Raw genomic sequence first — 21,568 nt, 5'->3', positions numbered from 1 at the left:
CTAAGCTTATAGATGGCAGGTTAAGAACTCCTGGTTTAGTGTATGAATGTTGACTAAAAGTAGATTCCTCCATGGTTGGACTAGTGCCCCAAGAGAAAACTGGTAAAGTAGTATAAAAGAAAAAGGTGAAATCACTTAATATCTCTGTGCCTCAGTTTCTTTGACTATAAAATGGGGATGATAACAGCAACTACTTCACAGGGTTGTTGTGAGGATTAAATGAGATAACAGTTACAAAGCACTTAGTATAGGGCCCTGTACATAGTAGGTGCTATATAAATGCCTATTCCCTTCCATTCCCCTAGTATAATGAAAAGAACACTGATGAAGGGGATCTGGGTTCTACTTCTACCTCAGCCTCTAACTAGTTCTGTACCCTCTTCTCTTTGATGATCTCTAAAATCTTTCCTGAAGTTCAATAATCATATCAGCCAACACTCATTTTATAGATGAAAAATCAGAGAGTTAAAGAGATTTGCCCAAGGTCATATAGCTGGTTGTTTCAACGTCACAATTAAAATACAGATATTTTGACTCCAAGTGCAGTGCTCTTTGAACTACACTATATTCCTTTTTAGTAGTGTCTCATGAGTCATGGCAAAACATCATATGATCTAGTACTGTGGCAAAACACAGAGTTGCTGCCTAGAGGCAGCTAGATGGTACAGTGCCTAGAGCAGTAGGCCTGGAGTCAGGAAGACCTGAGTTCAAATTTGACTTCAGACACTTGGTAACTGTGTGACTCTCAGTTTCCTTAATTGTAAAAGGGGATAAAATGGTACCTACCTCTCAGGATTGTTGTGAAGATCAAAGAAGATAATATATGTAAAAGTACTTAGGACAGTGCTTGGCACATAGTAGATACTTGATAGTTGCTTCCTTTACTTCTTCCTTCCACCAGATTACACACACACACACACATTTATAGGCATATATACATACAGATTGTTATAACATGGAAATATTTGGTGCTCCCTAAATGTCACATCAGAAAAACCGTGTATAGGTAATCTACCTCACTGAAAAAAAAAAAGAAAAACAAAACTTTCATAAAAATATGCATAATGAATCAAAACAAATTTCCACATTGGTGACATAAAATGTGTCTCATTCTTTGTCCTGAGTCACCTCTCTGTCAGAAGGTAGTCAATATTCTTTATTATGGATCTTTTGGAATTGTGGTTAATCATTGAATTGATCTGCATTCTTAGGTCTTTCAAAGTTTTTTGTCTTTGCAATGTTGCTGTTACTGTACACATCATTCTCCTGGTTCTTACTTCACTCTTACCATATTTCTCTAAAATCATCCCTTTCATCATTTACATTATGTTCTTATAATTATTCAGTCATTCTTCTTTGCTCTATAAATAATTATTGAACATATGGCTGCTTTTCCTCTTTTATCTCTTGAGGTATAGATCTAACAGTAATATCAGTCAAAGAATCTGTGCACTTTAGTAACTTTGCCTAAGTTCTAAATTGCTTTCCAAAATGCCTAGACCAATTCACACTCTACCAATAGTGCTTTAATATTCTGTCTTCTTCAAGTCCCTCCAACATTTGTCATTTTTTCTTTTTTTGTCACCTCTGCCAATCTGAGGGGTGTGAAGTGAGACTTCAAAGTTGCTTAAATGTGTATTTCTCTAATTTTTAGTGACTTGGAGCATTTTTCCAATATGGCTATTGATGGCTTGGAGTGCTTCTTTTGAAAACTACTTCTTCATACTTGTTCATATCCATCTTTTGACCATGTATCAATTGAGAAATGATTCTTATTCTTATAAATTTTAATCAATTCCTTATATAACTTGAAAATGAAACCTTTATCAGAGAAACTTGCTGCAAAGATTTTTCTCTATGAACCACTTTCTTCCCAACATTTTCTACTTTCATCACATACCTTCTCTTTTAAAAGCTTAATTTTTTTTTCAGTTAATGAAAATCTTCTCATTCCACTTCTTCCCCACCCATTGAAAAAGAAGTCTCCCTTAAGAGACTTAGAACCCATTTGGAAAACCCCACCCTCCTCTCTCCTCCCCTGACCATCCTTCTCTCCTTCTTTACCCTTCCTCCCCTTCCCTCTCCCCATGCTATTCTAACTTTCCCTTCTCTTTCCTTTCTCCTTTTTTTCCCTTGCCCCTCCACAGAATCTCAGGAGGAAAGTGGCCACAAACTTGGCCCTGCAATTTAAGAGTCTGTACAGCTTACATCGAGTCTTCAGGGAATGGCCCTGAGCAGGAGGGTGGCTGTTCTTCAGTTGTTTGATTCCATGAGTTATACAGCCTTGGATTCTGGTCGATTCTGAAATGGCTTCATTTTAATTTAAAGTACGATGGCATTAAAATTGGAGGAAATGAAGGCTTTCAGATTACCTGCTGCCTCATGCCAAGTATTTAATGGACAGTTAGTCATAGAACCAATTAGAAAGCAAGGGCAGCTGAACCTATGGTTAATGAAAGCAATTGGACAGTCAGGCTCAGAGACCGTAGATTAAGGACCTTAGAAACCAAAGTTAGAGAACTAGGCCCACCAGTAACCATGTTAGAGTGTGGCCTTTTTCAGTTGGGCAGGGTTCTACTTTGGCTTAATTCTGTTTATGTAGGCATTACCAGTGTTTTATCTAAGGGAGGGGGAAGAGAAGAAGCATTTAGTGAGCATCTATTATGTACCAGGCACTGGGCTAAGTGTATTGACAAATATTATCTCATTTGATTTCCTACCCCTGTGAGGTAGGTGTTATTATTATCCCCATTTTACAGTTGGGAAACTGAGGCAAAAACAGGTTAAGTAATTTGCCCAGGGTCACACAACTAGTAAGTGTTTGAGAGTGGATTTTTTTTCAGTGATCATTTTATTGACCTTTTATTAGAAAACAGAACTTTATTTGCTAGGAAGGATGATGCCATCGTACTTCTGCTGGAACCAGCGCATGGCTTCCTCTTTGCCAATTCTGTGTTTGGCCCAGATGCAGCCTGTACTATGCTTCTTGTCTGCAATGCTGAACCCAGGCCTGCCCAGCACTATGTAGAAGTCCAAGCCATAGATGCCGCTGCTTGGGTCATATTTAATCCCCAGATCGATATGCTCTTGGATCCCAGAGCCAAAGTTGCTGGTGTCTGAAAAGTTATTTTTCCTGAACTCGTATTCTCGCACCTTCAGCCTCTTCTCCAGAATCTTTTCAGCTTTGGCCCCACGGACTGTACAGTGAATGGCTATCTTCTCATTTCTCCTGATTCCAAAAGACCTGACGGTATAGCGAGCTTTGGAGAACACTGGGGTCTGGCCTGTGAGCTGCTCTAATACTTTGGCTGCCCGGGGCAGTTGGTCCCCACTTCCCCCAACACAGATGTTGAGGCAGATCTTAGGGATGCGCAGTTCCCACACGGGGTTTTCCTTTTCACCCTGATCTTGAGCCATGGTGGAGAACCTGGGGGAGAGAGAGTAAATTTGAACTGAGGTCTTCCTGACTTCAGGCCCAGTGATCTATTCACTGCACTTGCCTACCTGTCTTTGATGTCTATCTAGGCACTTAAAATGAAGTTGACTGAATTGTATAGTGTGAATATGTTGTTTGGTGGGGCTGGGGTATTGCTGGGAAAACTTTTCTCTTGTGTAGAGACTCCTTTGACCCATTCAGATTCAGCAGCTCCACAGTGGGTAAAGATCTTAGAGCTGCTTGGGAGACTAAGAGGTTATGTGACTTACCCAGGTCACACTGCTAGTATGTAGTAGGGGCAACACTTGAAGCCAGGCCTTACTTGTACCAGAACCAGCCCCTTACCCACAATGACCTACAGCCTCACCACAATAGAAAAACTGTAAGGTTTTAATTAATATTTTTTAATTGCCAATCTTCTCCCAAATCTCCTACTACAGCCTTGCCAAAATTTCTACCAGACTCCTGCTATGTATAGAATCAATAAATGCAAAATGGAAATAAAACAAAAATTAAGCCAAGAGAGGGTACTTTTGTGAGCAAAGGAAGAAGCAGAAATAAATCCTTATTTTGTTCAAAATACATAAATATTGTTATATATTACATTTCCACACTTTCCCCTAAACTCACAAAAGATGTGTATGCTATTTAGAATGTAGAAAAATCAGGTTGAATGATTTTAAGAGACTTAGTTAAATATGCTCATTGAAGTTTAATTTCACTCTTTTAAATCATAGATTCTTAAAGTGGGAACCTTAGCAATTATTGAGCCCAATATCTTTATTTTATAGATGGAGAAACTGAGGTACAGAGTGGTTAAATGACACCTAAGGCCACATAACTGATTAATGGCACAGCTGGTACTAAAATCCAATTCTCCTGACTTTCCACTGCTCTTCCCATCAAACCTCAATTTTGTCTGAGTGCATTAGCCAATCTTCAGAGAGGGTTTTTTAAAGTTTACATTATAATATTGTCAGTAGGTAGTTTTTCCACCAGGGTGTAATAACAGAGTTATAGCCCTTTATCGTAAATTATTGAAGGATTGCATGATATTCTATATATATATATGTGTGCAATAATAATGACATAACTAACAATATTATTTATAAGAGCTCTGTGACTTTTTCCTATGTGTAATTTCCTTGGGCCAACAGTTAATCTTTACCAACCTGGGAGGTCTCAGTCTGATTGCCAATTTCAATATTAAAATGAGACATTTTAGTGGGGGATTCAGCTCAGATCATCATGTTTCCTTCTATCTGCAATGACACCTTGAAATTTAGCTGCAGGAGCTACGCTTCCTTTCCTGATGATGATATGTCTACTGGATGGTCTGTCCTGCGGCCAGCATCACTTAGCTTGCTTAAATTGCAGTTCTCACCTTAATGCTTTGGGGGATTGGAGGGCTAGCGAGGAATACTTTGGTGCCATCAGGGACGACATGGGCTCTGGTGAAGAGAAGCAGGTATATCTCTCCATTCCAATTTTAATGTACTCAACTGTAATTAGGGCCATGAACATTCAGTTGCCTTCCTTTGCTCCATCTATCCCCTGGTCCAGAGTTCTTGTACTGCCTGAATTATCTTGTCATTCTGTGCCCACACTTTAAGGATCTGGTATTTTAGTGTCCCTGTCTCTCTTTGCCTTTGAGTAGTTGGGATGGGGTATAAATAATGTATATAAAATGTGTTAAATATATGTAAATTATGCATATAGAATACCATGTAGCTATAACATGTTTTAAACTCACACTTAAATGAGCTTAAATTCCTTCTTCGGCAATTTATGGCTATCTCTTAAGTATCTTCTAGATGGAAGTAGAAATGTAGAGTGCTAGGAGGTAATTTATCTGAGTTTTCTACTGTCTAGGGAGTTGCCTAAGATTGTGAATGTTGAGTTCCATTGGGTATTTAAAAAAAAAGACAGTTGGTTTTTTGGAAGTCCTTTAGACACTATAAAGAGATGTAGAATGGATGTAGCTTGCTTGTGGTGAAAGGGTTTGAGAGGTCTCCAACTATTAAATAGCAGACCCCCCCTCCTCTGACAAGGTGGGGGTGGGGATAGAGAGGAGGCTGTGATTTGGAACTGATAGCTTTTATACTGTTGGTGAGGCCTGGACTTCCTGGATGGGAAACTCACAAGAAGAGGTCTAGAGAAAGAGGCTGGAAAAATCCCCTGAGACACAATATGGATTTCAATAATTTACATTTTGTCCGGTGACAGTCACAACATTGTGTCAGGTGATTTTCTAGAGCTATTGATCAATATTCACTTTTATCCCTGTCTCTCTTTGCCTTTGAGTAGGCATACCTCTGTTCAAGCACATGCATTCCTTGAGTGGTAGCCTTTATTTTTCATCTCCTCCCCCACAAAAAATTGAAGTCATGGATTGTTGGGGTAACTTTTACCTTGACTAAAGGTAAAGCACTTCCAGGACATCATTGCCTCTCTTCTCTACCCTCAGAACTCGGCTATAAGAGAGCTAATAACAAATAATAATCACTTATAATAATAATAATTATTAATAAAAATAGCATGTGTATAGCTGTTTAAGGTTTGTAAAGCCCTTCACATATGTTATCTGATTCTTACAACAGCCTTGTAAAGTAGATATTATTACCATCCCTATTTTATAGAAGAGGAAACTGAAGCATGGAGAGGTTAAATGACTTGCTCAGGGTCACACAGATAATAAGTGTTTAATGTTGGAGTTGAGCTCTACCAAGAGATTTTCTGCCATTCATAGAGATTCCTACCTAGCTGAGCCGAGTTAGGTTACAGAGGGAGAATAAATGTTCCTTCACTTACTGATGGGCACATATCTCTTTTCTTCTCAGCAGCTCTGTAGGGCTAGAAATAGTTCAGGTTTATCATACTGTTGAATTTCCAAAAGGGACAAACTGCCATCAGGTCTACAGGTGGTTACTGAGACACTAACTATCTTCAGCTTTTGGAGTGCCAATGAAAATATTTGATAGTTTTCCAGATCAGTTAGAAACCCTTCTGAATAGTGCTACAGGGAGACCCAACTGGATCAGAGTGGAACCCTGAAACATGAAGCAGTTCTTTCTGAATGACAGGGCAGAAAATGAATGTTTTCTTCTTGTCCTTACCTTGCTGCTTTTGCCTCAGCCTTCTGGCTCCCTGGTTCTTCAGCAGTGTTAGAAAGTGAGTCACTAACTTCAGGAAGTGGAATTTTCATTAAACAGCACATAACGTCTAGTAAAACTAGAAAGTACAAGTTAAGATCTATCAAAAAATACATGTTCTTCTACATTTCTTCACAGGCTGACTTGTCAACACCAAGGCAGCCAAGGACAACTCCCTATGTGACTCTCTCTCTCTCTCTCTCTCTCTCTCTCTCTCTCTCTATCTTCTTCATTCCTTTCTACTCTCTCCCTCCCTTCTATCCTTCCTACCTTTTTTTTTAAAGTAAAACAAATAAAAAACATTTTGAACAGTAGAATATTTGTAAAGAGAAGCAGAAGATGAAAACAACAATACAAATTTAGAGTCTAAAATCTTTTTTGGTGAGATAATTTGATTCATAGAGTTGGGCAAAAATATTCTAGTATTTTAGGAAAAAATAGCACTTTGAAGACATGAGAATGGGACTCAGAAATAGTAGTGAAAAAGATTGTAGAAAATATGGTTGAAGGTAAATATCTCACGCTCTACATAGTAAGCCACAGAACTTTTTGAGACTTGTTGTCATTTTTATTTTGTAGAGCTTCCAACTTACAAAATCTTAGCAAAGAAATGAATGAAAATAAATGAATTTCAAAAGAAAATTAACAAAATACAAATTTCATTTGGAGGTTTTTGGGAGATTAAAAAAAAAGCTAACACCAACATAGTATAGTTGTGTTGTGTGAAGTATTGTGTAGGTGTGCATGTGTATGTGTGTGTGTGTGTGTGAGAGAGAGAGAGAGAGAGACAGACAGAGACAGAGAGACAGAGAGACAGAAAGAGAGAGAGAAATCCAAGAGATCTGAAACCCCAGCTCTTATAGGAAAAGAATGCTTAAATTATAAATGGAGTTTTTGTTGAAATGGAAAGAAGGAAAACAGTATCTTTCCTACTAGAATAAATAAGTAACATGGATTGTAGGAGAGTAACGAACATTGAAAAGTGACTTGGAACATCAGCATAGGCAATTACAGAAATGAATGAAGGGGATTCTTAACTGAAAACCCTAACATGGGTGGTCTTGAGGAAATGATGCCCTGGGAGTTGACTGAAGCCCTTTTCTCACTTGCAAACATAAGTAGTCTCCTTTGAGCTCCGAGTCATATAAGAATAAAGGGCCTATGGTATTGATTTTATGGTCAAGCAAGCAGGATCAAACATCTTTTGGATCTTTCCAAAACTGAGGAAACTTCTGGTATAAAATATGATGGAATTTCTGAGAGAATAAATATGGCAGCAGTGATTCAGAGGTGAGACCCAAGGTAGTTCTATAAATTGTGGACTCTCCCTGGAGAAGAGGGTTTATATTCTTCTTTTGTTCCTCCCTCCCTCTTTCCTTTCCTTTCCTTTCCTTTCCTTTCCTTTCCTTTCCTTTCCTTTCCTTTCCTTTCCTTTCCTTTCCTTTCCCTTTCCTTTCCTTTCCTTTCCTTTCCTTTCCTTTCCTTTCCTTTCCTTTCCTTTCCTTTCCTTTCCTTTCCTTTCCTTTCCTTTCCTTTCCTTTCCTTTCCTTTCCTTTCCTTTCCCTTTCCCTTTCTCTCTTTCTCTCTTTCTTTCTTCTTTCTCTCTCTTTCTCTCTCTCTTCTTTCTTCTTTCTCTTCTCTCTTTCTTTCTTTCTTTCTTTCTTTCTTTCTTCTTTCTTTCTTTCTTTCTTTCTTTTCTCTTTCTCTCTTTCTCTCTTTCTCTCTCTCTTTCTCTTTCTTTTTCTTTCTTCTTTCTTTCTTCTTCTTTCTTCTTTCTTTCTTTTTTTCTTTCTTTCTTTCTTTCTTCTTTCTTTCTTTCTTTCTTTCTTTCTTTCTTTCTTTCTTTCCTTTCTTTCTTTCCCATCTTGACTGATGAAATCATAGACCTTCTCATACACCTTAGCTCAAAATGAAGGGTTTAAGTGACCATAAATATACTTTTAATGAACCAACTTGTATGAGTGACCAAAACATTTAACACCAACATTTCCCTGGAGGCTAGAATTCCTGAGTTCCTGTCATATGGCTTTCTCATGTCGCATCCCGCCCTCTAAAGAGAAAGCCCTAGGCCATAATCCTCTGCTTGCTGTGGCCTGCTTTTTGCTCTTCCCCTGGAATGAACATATTTGGTTAGTCAGTAACATTGATTCAGTGCAAAAGAAGTTCTGAACATGACCCCTGCCCTCTAGGAGCTGACAGTTGTTTTGAGGAGACATGACCAAGACACACAAAACAGTTAGATAAGAATTTGAAACAGCAAATTATTTTGTGCCAAATCAAGTTGTGTAATGAGTGTTATAAGAATTCAAAGTGAGAGAGATTACTGCAGTGATCTGTCAATGAGTAATCACAGAGAGACCATTTAACTTTAATCTTCCGATTGTGGAGGTCTGATCTTATCATTCAAAAAGGTTTAGTGATTTCCCATTGACGTAGCTCATTTTAAGTCATGCTCCTCAGCTGGGCATTGAAGGCCTTACACAACCTGACTCATGCTTTACTAATGTTTGGAAGTTTTGCCTATGCTCATAGCTAGCCTAAGTTCCTTGTGATTCAAAGGATTTCCCTCCTTTCCAGTTCCTGTGCTTTTGCACGTCATTCACTCTCCATAATATAACTCTCTTGCCCATCTTTTACTGCTGAAAGCCTCTGCTGTCCTTTAAGGCCCAGCTAAAATTCGACTTCCTCCATGAAGCCTTCCTTGATCTCCCAATCTGGTAGTGATCACTATCTTATCTGAATACATAGCACTTTGTAATTTTCTCATGTACTGATCATATCTTTTCCTTGCATCATATTTATTTTCTCCCTTTCTAGAATGTAAGCTTCTTCAGGGAAGGGACTGTGTATATCCATTTATTTTTGTCTTTTCCCTAGTAATGCCAGCAGGCTTAACTTTTCATAAATGTTTTTCAATGGATATGAAGAAAGTAAACTTGAATAAAATTTGGATAAGTAGAAAAGAAGAGAAATGGCTCCCTGAACAGAGAATCATATGTACCTTTCGTGTAATGCATAGGGAATTATAATGTTTTCTGCTCATGAAGAAGAAAATGGACAATCCAAAATGGTGGTTGCATATTTGTCTTTCACGTACAATATGGTTTTAAAGATAAATTGATCTTTATTTGTTTGACTTAAGGTAACATCAAAATTAAATTTAAATTACTTTCCTAGGGAGCACAGATGTGCCAAATATTTCTTTCCTTTAATATTTCCAAACAAACTAATATTTTTCTTCATCTCCACCATGTCACTCTCACCCCAGTCACATCCACCCACAGATTGTCTTTCCAAAACTACATTACAAAAAATGTTGAACTTGAGCTTGTCTGATATTTCTTAAGAACAGCTGGAAGCAAGTGCCAAACTCATGTTGGGCACAATTTGTGACATGACTTAAGCACTATAAAAATATTCGTATTTATGCAGTTCTGTGCTGTGTAATCCTCACTAATTTATATTTCCATGACATTGGTAATGACACTAATTACACAGTTGGCAGAGAGGCGCGAAGTGACAGTCACGATGATTTTGTCAACAGTGGGGTGTTTGATTGTAAACTGTTTCCATCAAGACACTCTCCAACTTAATTTATTTTTCCCTACCACCAGCAAAAAATAATAGCACAATTCAAGTGAGATTGTGAAGCCCAGAAAATGCTCTACTTCATTAGCAACTAGAGGGGGAGTCTGGGAAGAAGGAACAAGTATTTGCCTCTGGCACTAATTAACAGGAAAGCAAAAAAAATGCTAGTAAAACTAATGTGAAACTTTTGGCAAGTACAATCTTTACTTGGTTGTCAACATCAAGAAAATAAGAGAGAGAGAGAAAGAGAGCGAGCGAGAGAGAGAGAGAGAGAGAGAGAGAGAGAGAGAGAGAGAGAGCGAGCATAGGCATTTCCTTATCTTGCCTCATTGATTTTCAGTTGTCAGCAAGTCTAATTTTGCTTTCCTCCTGATTCTGATTCATGTCCAAATGCCTGAACTGGACCCATGTCTGCTGATGCTGCGACCTTGTATCACTTGTCACAAGTTAGTTATTTCCCAGCTCTGCATTATCCCTCTTCCCCTACCCCTTCCACCAACTCTATTTCTTTCATGGTCTCCATTCAATGACAATATGGTATAGTTGAAAGAGCACTGACTTTGAGTCAGAAGACCTGGGTTCGAATATTGCCTTTGACAAAGTGCCCAACAAGATAAGTTTTTGGGGGGACATAGTATTTTTAATCTATAAAATAAGAAGGGTAGCCTTATGAGATCCCTTCTTGGCCTAAATTTATGATTCTTGTCCCTTTATCCCATTTCATATTTAATATGAGCATATTTCTTACTTTCCCATTATTGATTCTATATGATTTTTCTCCTTTCTAATATTATATTGATAAACCATGAAAAACGTTGTTATGGTGGACTAAACAGAGTGCTGGATGTGGAATTTAGAAGATTTGGGTTAAAATCCTACCTGTAATACTAGGTCTAATACATGAAGGAGTCACTTGACTTCTCTATTCCTCAGTCTTCTTATCTACAAAATGAGGATATTAATACATATGGCTCCTGCTTTGTAGGGTTATGATAATCTACGTGGAACACTTTAATATGCTCTATAAATGGCAATTTGGGGCATTACTTCAGGGTCCAGTTTCTACAAAGAAACAAACAATTTTGTATTAAATTGTTCATCACTCACAATAGTGTGAGTAAAATGAGTTTAACTTCCTCTTTCAAGTCTTCATTGTGTATGAGATTATTAATAGCACAGATGATAACAGATGGCATTAGAGTTAAAACAAATTTTAAGTCAGAATAAACAAGTCATTTTTTAAAAAGCAAATCAACACTAGTTCTCAAATTGTTTCCTACACCTCATTACATAAGGAAGTAAGAAAAAACTGGGAAACTGGAAGATCAGGATTAAATTGAAAGACAGTTACTTTGATGTAATACTTGCTTGAATTTTGATGTTGTGTGGCCAAAATGGATTAGGTCTATCAAAGGAAAGTTGTGATGAATGTATTCACATGTTTGAAAGGAGGAAAATTACTTTTTCTAGTGCTTTCTAGTGTTTTTTTTTTGTATGATGTGTCATGTAGAAAGCAAATAATTAATAAGCCCATTTCCATACCACCTGTCTAAAATTTTCACAAAGCTAATTTTAGTAGGTAAATGAGGCCTTCCATATGATATCTTCATATATATATATATATATATATATATATATATATATATATGTGTGTGTGTGTGTGTGTGTGTGTGTGTGTATAGTTGTAGACTAGCCTTTTACAAAATGTTTTTCACATAAGGACAACCCTTAAAATAAAAAAAAAGTTTTCAAAAGCCCTTTTCCTACAATTACCCTGTGAAGTAGGTGATACAAGTATTGTTGCACCCATTTACAGATGTGGTAATCTTAAATTCTTAAATTTGTCCTCTCTCATTTTTTCTTTTCTTCTCCTAGATTTATTGCTTTCAATATATAATAAGCTGACTGAATCATCCTTGGAATAATCTTGCAAAGTTAGCAAGCTGAGAACCAAAGATGCTTAATGAGAAAGTAAGTTGGTCCCCCTTCCTTAACTTTACTCCGTATCAGGAATGGGTTGAGTCATCTTTTGGTATGAGGGTATTTTCATTCTCCAAGAATTTTTTTCTCACTTCTTTCAATCCCCCTCTCCCCCAGAGATGGATACCATTAGAAAAATATGTATGCATGTGTGTATGTATGCATATATATATATATATATATATATATATATATATATATTTTTTTGTAAAACCATTCTGTACGTATTTCTTAATTTCCCATATTTACAATTCTCCTTCAAACTCACTTCTCCTAAACTTATGCTTAACTGTGACCTCCAGTCACTTCAGCCTTCTCTGTTCTGACAATTAATCAGCGCTCCTACTCTGACCTCATTTCCCTCATTTCAAAACTTTTACCCTATAGTGGAAGATTCTAAGCTTTACCTTTCTTCCTTATGCTCCATATGATCTCATCTGTTTCTTTGGGTTCATTTATTATCTCCACAAAGATAATTTCTAAATCTATATATGTAGCCACAGTGGGTCTCCCTAATTCTAGCCCTAAATTGCCAGCTGCTTGCTGGATATTTCCACTTGGATTTCTAGTCATCATCTTATACTCAAATTGTCTGTCTTTTCCCATAAACCCACTCTTGCCATCTCCAAAATTCCTTGCTTCTATTATGGGTATGATATATGGTTTATGAACCTTATTTGGATATATTTCCACACGTTGGAGTCATTCTTAATTTTTCCCTATCTCTCACAACTCATTTCTGATTATTTTCCAAATCTTCTAATTCTAAGTCTACAACATCTCTTATATCTATCCAGGGGTGGGGAAACTGTGGCCTCGAGGTCACATGTGGCCTTTCTAGGTCTTTGGGTGAGGCCTTTTGACTGAGTCTAACTTTTACAGAACAAAACCTTTTATGAAGGGGATTTGTTCTGTTTGGATTCAGTCAAAGGGCTGTACTTGAGGACCTGGAGGGCCACATGTAGCTTTAAGGCTGCAGGTTATCCACTCCTGGTCAATCCTCTTTTCTCTAGTCACTCAATCACCATATTTTCAGGACCTCATCACCCCATTTCTAGACTATTAAAATAGCCTCATATTTGGTCTTCCTACTTCCAATATCTTCCTCTTCTAACTTAACCTGTAGATATCTGACAAAATAATTTTCCCAAGACAGATGTCTAATTGTATCATCTTCTCCCACCCTAATCCACCATGCCCCAAACCCTTGATTAGTTTCCTATTGCCTCTAGGATAAAATACAAATTTGCCAGCCTTATGTTTAAGGACTGCCACAATGTGGCTATGTCTATCTTTCTAGCCTTATTTTACAATTGCTGTTTAGTCATTTTTAGTCATGTCCAACTCTTCATGACCCTCTTTTGGGGTTTTCTTGGCAAAGATATTGGAGTGGTTTGTCATTTCCTTCTCCAGCTCATTTTACAGATGAGGAACTGAGGCACCCAGGGCTAAGTGATTTGCCTAGGGTCACACAGATATTAAGTGTCTGAGACCCGATTTGAACTCAGGAAGATGAGTCTTCCTGACTGCAGGCCTGCTGCTCTATTCACTGTGCTACCCAACTGCCCCTGTCTTACAATATTCTCTTTCATATACTCCAGAGTCTAGTCCAACTGTATTGCTAGACAGTCTCAGAACTTGATATCCTATCTACTGTTTCCATAAATTTTCAAAAGATGTCTCTCATGCCTAGAATTCATTCTGTTCTCATCACGGCCTTTCAGATCCCCATTTTCCATCATGGCTTAGCTCATCAGGGGCTACGTCTTTCTTGAAGTCGTTTTTCATTCCCCAGTTGCTAATACTCTCTTCCTCCTAAAGTTACTTCATATTCCCTACTCTGTATACATGTTGTATCCGCCAATAGAACCAAATTACTGAACAAGAGTTTAAGTGCCTACTATTTGCCATGCACTGTTTCTTGGTGCTATGGTTGCAAAGACAATAAATGAAACAATCCTTACCCACAAAGAGATTCTAAATCATGATTCAAAAATCATAAATCAAAAAAATTCTAAAGCATGATTTGTTTCATATTTGTCTTTGTAAGTGGCCCCATTATCTAGCATAGTACCTTACACATTGTAGATGCTCAATAAATGTTTACTAACTTCAGTTGGATTTTTTTCATATTGTTAGCCAAATACACTTTTTGAATGTGATATATTTGTGAAAATTAGAAAATTGATTCTAGTGATTGGTATGGAATTGAATCTTTAAGGCCCACCTTTAATACCTGGATTAATGATCACCTCAAAGGTGTCTGTGATATAAACTAGAAAACATCTCCCTCAAATGGCAGGATCTGAATTAGAATGAAATGTAAAAAGAAAAATCTTCTTGAGATTTAGAGAAAGATTGTTGGGAGTCAGGTGGGAGGAGAATCCAGTTAACCAAGATTCCTACATTTTGTCTACATTAACCAACATTTTTCAATTATAAACTTCCGGAGAACAGAGAACAATTTTACTGTTTACTGCACATAGCATAATGATTTCCACTAGTAGATACCCGGTAAATTTGCTGAATGAGTGAATGCTAAAAGGAAGTATTCAAGGACCTATGTAATAAACTTTTTGGTTAATAGTTATTATCCAGAAAACTTGGGAGTTTTCAAGTGAAAATTAAATAAAGATGCAAATCACTGTGGTGATATAATTAAATGTCAAAAGTGTTGGATCAAAAATGGTAGAGGAGTGTCTTTGGCAACACCATTCCTAATACTGCCCCCAAACCTTGGCCCTTTCAAAGCATTATACTGAACCCTTTCAATTCAATTCAACCCTTGCTTGAGTTCTCTAGTCTGACATAGAACTCCATACTCTTCTAACTTCTTTGAAATACTGAGCTTTCCAGCATCTATTCTTGGATTCAATGGTAGGGAAAAGATAGTAATCACAAAATAACATCACAAAATTCTGCACAGGTCTGTAAGATGTCCAGCTAAGTGCTTTTTGTTACTGAACTAATGAATTACTTAAATAAGGAATTCTACATGAATTGCTATTTTGAAAAGGAAAATTTGGAGGACATGCATAGTGAGAAAATATAAATGAATTATTAAAAATTTGAAAAAAAATTCAGGATATTTTCTCCTAACTCATTGGTTAGACATTAGCCACTTGACTTGAGTCTCCTGTCTAGTCTTATCTCACAGCACTCCTCTTCATATGCTTTTGATTCCATTTGAATTGGACTACTTAAAGATTGGAGGGAAGGCTCAGATATTGGAAGGGTTGCTGGCCAGGCCGCATTAAAATACTGGAATGGGGTCGTACAGAGAGAAGATAATGTCTTTTCTTCTAATTTTAGTACTTGTGCTTGCTTAAACTAATTTGGATAGAAAACAAAGTATTTTGGTTCCCCTAAAGTACTACAAGGTCTCAGATGCACTCAGTGCTATAAAAACCTGAAATGGTTTTGGGACTAAAATTCACATGGGGAATTAGGCAGAGAGTTACGTGAAATTTTTGATTCTATATCAGAATGAGTTCTGACAGAAACCTGGCTCTTGGTGATTGAGAAGTCAAGGTGAAAGGGCTAACTCTGCCCCTTTGTTCCAAATAGCTTGGGGTCTGGGCCAAGAAACTTCCTTCTGATAATTCTTTTTCCAGTCAAGACTGAAAAACAGAGAGATTTCTGATGGAAAGAAAAGTCATTTAAGATTCCCCTCCCCCCAAATGCAATGACTGACTGACTATATTACAGCTTTTCCTTTCCTAAAAGATTTGTAGAAGAAAAATCTCTGGGCTTTAATCTAAAAGCATTGACAGAGTCAAAACCTCCTTCCGTAAGGAGGAGATAGCATCTCATCTGAGGACTCCAGATGATGCCAGAAGCCAAGAGAGAAGCTCCACCATCTCATACCTAATAGAACTCTGGCTGCAACCATGGGATGGTCCAGGAACGATGCCCAGCAAAGGCTATGTACAACCCCAACAACCAGGAAGAGACTATATACCTAGCAAAGACTACATAACAAAGAAGAGAGCAGGCCTGGTGGGAATAGAATAGTGACTTCACTGAGAAAAACAAAAGCTGTCCTGAAGCATCAGGGGCATTTATTGCTGCCCCAAGCATGTACTCCAGTCACATTTATTCTGAATCTGTGTGTCCTAGCTACACATCTTACCTTTGATCCCACTGATGTTTTGTATATTTGTGGGAGAATCTGCCTCTGGCTTGTGGGGGGGATATTTTCTTATTAGTTTTCTTGCTATGTTATTTCATTAAATGCCTTTGCTTTGAATTTAATTATACTATCTGACTGATTAGCAAACACATTACTGGAGCAGTAGGAGTTATGGTCTTGTGGAGATGTGGACCCTTAGAGCACATTGGAACTGGAGGAACATTGTTTGAATAGCTTACTTTTTGAGTTGGGGGAATACTTCCAGGTGCTACATTTTTACTAAACTTCTCCAGTCCTTTCCCCCTTCATGCCTTTGCTTACATCATTCCTCACACTTGACATGCTGTCTCTACTGCCCCTATCCCTACAAGTTGCAATCTTTTCCATCCTTAAAGGCTCTGCTTAGATATTTCTTCCTCCATGAAGCATTCTTGATTTCCCTGTTCAGAATTAATCTCTCTCATCTTGAATGTATCATAGTACTTGGTCTGTGTCACTTATCATATTCTAATTTATATTATAATTATTTGCATCTTTATCATCTCCATCCTACTAGATTCAACATAATGCCTTATATAATAATAATATACCATTTTAAGGCTTATAAAGCACTTTCCTCACAAAAACCCTGTAAGGTGGGCAATATAATTAACCTCATTTTCAGATGAAGAAACCAAATTTCTAAGAGCTATGTCACCTAACTAGTGAAATGTCAGTGATTTTACATGTAATGCTTGTCCTGGACATTTGCTCAAACCCAGGTCTCCTAATTTTAAGTCAGCTCTCTTTTTCACTTCACCACATTAAGTTCCATCGTATTAAACACAGAGTGGGTCTTTAACACATATTTGCTGAATTGATTCGAGGTACATACAAAGAGATAATCACATGACACAGCTAGACTGTATCACCTCCTGCTATGTTTATTTGGTTGGGTCCAACTGCTCTTCCTATGTTTAACATCATAAGAACCATTGTTACTGCCCCACATTCTAAATACTATCATTGCTGGGGCAGCTAGGTGGCTCAGTGGATAGAGCACCGGCCTTGAAATCAGGAGGACCTGAGTTCAAATCCGGCCTCAGACCAAACACTTGACACTCACTAGCTTGTGACCCTGGGCAAGTCACTTAACCCCAATTGCCTAAAAACAAAAACAAAAACAAAAAACCAATAAATACTATCACTGCTGATGCAAAAGAGACCACTAAAAAAGTGGTTGAACAGAACAAGAAAAGTAGAAGCTAGCCAGGCCAAGATTATTCATGGCAGCCTCACTAGCATAGAAAAATCAGCTCTGAGGAGAGCACGAATCAATAGACTTGGCCTCCCTGATCATTTTGTCTGTTCCTTTGTTGACTCTGGCTTTAACTAACAGACCTGATTTTACCCCTGAGATTTATTGCCTGTGTGACCTTAGGCAAGTCATTTATCCTTTCTATGCCTCATTTTCCTTATCTGTAAAATGCAGAGGTTTGACTTCATGACCTCCAGGACCCCTTCAAGGTCTAGGTGTATGATTCTAATAAGTTAGTCTTCTGTTAATGGCCCACTGAAATGACCTCTGATAATATGCTTCCTCAACTAACCTCCGGATATTCTCAACACCATTGCTTCAACTCAATTCAATTTAGTAGACATTTATGAAATGCTTGATGTATGCTAGTTTAGGGATACAAAGACAAAAAAACTCACACATTTCCTTGGGGTGTACAACAAGCATAAAGTATAACAATGTAAAGTGGGGGCAGGACAGATCAGAAAAGGCTTAATGTAGATAATGGCACCTAAATGGTATTTTCAAGGAACCTAGGTTCCAGAAGGCAGAGGTGAGTAGGGGTACATTTCACACAATGGGAGTAAAGCCTTGGGTAAAGCCTTGGAGGTCAGTGGTGGAACATTGTGTGTAGAGAACAGCTAGCAGGCTAGAGAACATAAAGAAGAATAGTATCAAATAGGTCCAATTTAGAACTAGTTTGAGTATTACTTCCGTAGAGCAACTGCCCTTAAACATTGCTTAGGGACACCCTGGGCTATCCTATTCCCCCAGCTGGGGGTGGGCTCTACAATCCATTCCATGTATACAGAATATATATGGGAGTGAGGGGCATAAGTCCATGTCTACAGACAGAAAATGCTTGAAAATATTGTAAGAGCTAGCCTTATGGATTTTGTACTTAACACATCTGTTTTCACAGGGTTTTGAAAAATATGATTAATATATTAGACAACAGAAATAGAGAAGCATTAAAAATTTGCTAAGTGTTTTCGGCATATTTTTGTGCATGACTAATCTCTTACCAAAAGTTGGATAGGTTGACCACATTGCATGTCGGAGATAAGAAAGCTAAAATGTAGCAAGGTTAAAGATCGATCAACATTATGCACTTCAGTTATTTTGCTGCTATTATTAAAGCATTTTATAGCACTATAAATATGCAAGTAACAGAATGTTACTTTTTCATTAACTTTTAGAACAAATAGCTGTGAAAAAGAACAGTTCTGCCAATGTTTCTATTTTCATCGAATTTTATCAGCAGTGAAAGTGGAATGGCTACATTTGTATTCCATTATTTGAGTAAATGATATTCTGTGTGAGGAAGTTGCAATGAAACCTATGGATGGGAATTTGGCAAGAGTGTCTGTACCCCCAAATATTTAAGAAGACATTTATCATGAAGGAGATATGATTTAGGCCTTCAGGAATCAGTCTTCAAGTTATTTCAAAGAAGGGAAGACTCTATAAGAATGGAGAAGTTAAAAATTAAAAAAAAATGGCTTTTGAGAAGACTACCAACTAACCAAGTACCAACCAATGGGTCTACTTTTTCATGTCTATAAAATCTTTATGAAAACTCTTTCTTCATATTGAGTATCCTTGATGAAATCGTGATGAGGGAACTATGAGGAAAATAAAAGAAGCGACTTTTGTGGAAGATTTTTTACAGCAGAACACATTCACAATTGTGTAATTGAGAAATAACAGCAAATATAAGGTCCTGCTGTGTTTACTTTTCATGGAGTAATAATAATAATAACAACAATAATGATAGTGATAACAGTTTTTATAAAGTGCTTAAAGCTGTTCAAGGTGCTTTACATATGTTAGCTCATTTGATCCTCACAACAACCCTGTAAGTTAGGTGCTATTATTATCCTCATTCTGCAAATGAGGAAACTGAGGCACAAAGACATTAAATTACTTGCCCAGGGTCACACACCTAGTAATTATCTATGGCAGGATTCAAACTTAGGTCTTCCTCACTCCAAGTCCAACACTCTATGCACTATATCTCCTATGTTCCTTATGATAAAGGCGTAGACTCAGACAAAAATGCAGTCTTTAAGTCTCATTTTAAACAAAGTGTCTCCTCTGTGTGTCTTAAAATCATGTCAGACCCTTGACAAATGCAACCATTGAGTTAACTATGTTCAACAATCTCTTGAGTCTTAACATCAAACAAGACATGCAGAAAGGACACATATGCTCACAAATGACATTCATTAGTATGATGGAGCATGTCCTATACAAAGCCCAAAGAGAAGGCTTCTTTATTGATAGTAATATGTCTTCAATTGTTCTTCTTTGCAGATGACATTGTTTTAGTTACATCAAGCCCTGGAATACAATAGGACCTTATTAGTGAAGTGCATGTTCGTTTGAAGGCAATTAACTCAGCAATCCACACTGAAAAACAAAGTGAATGAAACAGGTATGTTGCCCAGTCCACATCACATGTTGTGACGGGAACCTTATGAATTACTTTATTGATTTTGCAAGTTATTTCAGATGGACAATGAACTGGACCCAGAAGCAAGAGAGCGTCTAAGGTAGATATCAGGAAGTAAGCAGTATTCTCAAGCATGCCAAGCTGTTGGTCTTAATAGGAACTCATCTTGGATACCAATTCATTGGAACACCAACACACTGGAAACATAAAAATTAAAAGTCACTTATAGGACAATGGAAAAAAGGTTGGTGAGTATAAGTGGGTTACCCTATATTGCTCCTGATGACTTGTCTACAAGAAGTGACATAAACAACATTAAAGACATATATGACTGTAAAAGGAAGTGGTTGAGTCATGTAACAAGAGGAGAGTTAATAGATGGTTAGCTCAAGAATTGGAAACTGAGGGGATGTTCATCAATTAGGGAATGGACAAACAAGCTATGGTATGTGATTATGATGGAATATTATTGTGCTATAAGAAATGACAAGCAGGATGATTTCAGAAAAACCAGGAAAGACTTATATGAACTGATGCAAAGTGAAGTGAGCAGAACAAAGAGAACATTGCATGCAGTAATAGTGATTATAAAATGATCAACTGTGAATGACTTAGCTCTTCTTAACAATACAATGATTCAAGACAATCCCAAAGGACTCATGATGAAACATGCTATCCACCTCCAGAGAAAGAACTGATGATGTCTGAATACAGACTGAAGCACACTGTTTTTCACTTTTTTTTTTGTTTGAGTCTTCTTGTACAAAATGAATAATGTGGAAAAGTTTTATGTGATTCTAAGTGGAGATACTGTGTGGCGGATCATTAGTATTAATCCAGTTTTTTAAGTGAAAGAAACTGTGACCTCCAGTCATGGTACTACATAATCATGGTTACAGTATGTTAATAGGAACAGCTAGAATAAGGAACAACCAAATTCCAAAAATAAACAAAAGTCAGACATCAAAGGCCCTGGATTTATAGCATGCTACTTCTCCCACATTGCCAACTAAGGTCATACAGAAGTTGGTGAAGTGGGGAATATATACATTTGCAACATCCTGTTCTAGTGATTTTTTTAGCCACTTTATCTGCAAAAATATATAATTAGGAAAGTTCTCAAAGGAGAGAAACACGGGGATTTGGAATTTCCTAAGGCAAAGAGTTCTATAAAAGGAAATAAATCCATTTTACTTTGGAAAATAAAAACAAAATAAGAAATATGATAGAGATACACATCACTGTTAAAAGAGGACTTCTATATTTGACATTTTCAGTTAGTAAAAGAACAGGTAGATGCTGGAAAAAATTAAAACATAATTGGATACTAGAAAACTTTATAATAGAATCATGGAGTATAAGACTTAGAGGATACCTTAGAGATTCTTTTTTTCTTTTCTTTTCTTTTCTTTTCTTTTCTTTTCTTTTCTTTTCTTTTCTTTTCTTTTCTTTTCTTTTCTTTTCTTTCTTTTCTCTTTTCTTTTATTCTCTTCTCTTCTCTTCTCTTCTCTTCTCTTCTCTTCTCTTCTCTTCTCTTCTCTTCTCTTCT

At 37.2% G+C, this 21,568-nt stretch overlaps 1 long non-coding RNA gene and 1 pseudogene across 1 annotated transcript in view; one reads left to right on the top strand and one right to left on the bottom strand.

Moving 5' to 3' along the window:
- The window catches only part of LOC110220440 (uncharacterized), a 28,111-nt gene extending 8,116 nt beyond the window's left edge, over positions 1–19,995 (top strand). The window contains exons 2-3 of the long non-coding RNA XR_002327867.2: positions 12,052–12,147; positions 19,881–19,995. This is a non-coding gene — a long non-coding RNA (uncharacterized LOC110220440). The remainder of the gene's footprint in view (positions 1–12,051; positions 12,148–19,880) is intronic.
- Positions 2,846–3,417, bottom strand: LOC110220439 (large ribosomal subunit protein uL5 pseudogene; annotated as a pseudogene).
- Positions 19,996–21,568: the final 1,573 nt, after the last annotated feature.

The sequence above is a fragment of the Phascolarctos cinereus genome, unplaced genomic scaffold (genome assembly GCF_003287225.1).
Source record: "Phascolarctos cinereus isolate Bilbo 61053 unplaced genomic scaffold, phaCin_HiC Scaffold_4;HRSCAF=312, whole genome shotgun sequence".
Lineage (NCBI taxonomy): Eukaryota > Metazoa > Chordata > Mammalia > Diprotodontia > Phascolarctidae > Phascolarctos > Phascolarctos cinereus.
Note: the sequence above shows the minus strand (reverse complement) of the source record. Positions and strands in the feature narration are given on the sequence as shown.